Below are 645 nucleotides of genomic sequence, written 5' to 3'. Positions count from 1 at the left end.
AGCACCACATGTACTCACCATCAAATTGGTATTAACTGATCAACACATAAGTGCACATATAAGAATAACATCTATTGGATGTAGGGCAGGGGGGAAGGGGAGGGGGAGGAGGGAGGAAGGGACGTGTATTTGCATACACAAAGAGTGCAATGCGCACCACCTGAAGAATGGACATATTTGAAACTCGGACTTATGGGGGGAGAGGGGGCAAGGGCAACATACGTAACCTAAACATCTGTACCGCCATAATATGCTGAAATAAAAAAAAAAAAAGACAGATACATGAGAATCTTGTTTCCCTTACCAAACTTTAATAATACAATGAATGAGGAGATACTTCTGTAAACAACAGTGTCTACTTAGTATTCATATACATATATTTACAATACCTTTAACCCTGTTGAACACATTTCCCATCCATCTTATACATAATATCTGTGGTTGACATGTACTTCTATTCTGAGATAAACCACATGCTCTCAAAATTTTAGCACTAAATTTTGATATTGGTAAGTGCATTTCCAGATTTTTGTTGGTGCAGTGTCTGGATAGTTTAGACATTATAAGGAAGACAAATAATCAAAATAAAAGTCATAATCCAAACATCAAATCTTAAAAAAAGTAAACAGTGCCTTTCCTTTTCCA

This window comes from Propithecus coquereli, unplaced genomic scaffold (assembly GCF_000956105.1).
Source record: "Propithecus coquereli isolate 6110/MARCELLA unplaced genomic scaffold, Pcoq_1.0 Scaffold71, whole genome shotgun sequence".
In the NCBI taxonomy this organism is placed as follows: domain Eukaryota; kingdom Metazoa; phylum Chordata; class Mammalia; order Primates; family Indriidae; genus Propithecus; species Propithecus coquereli.
This window is presented reverse-complemented; position numbering follows the sequence as displayed.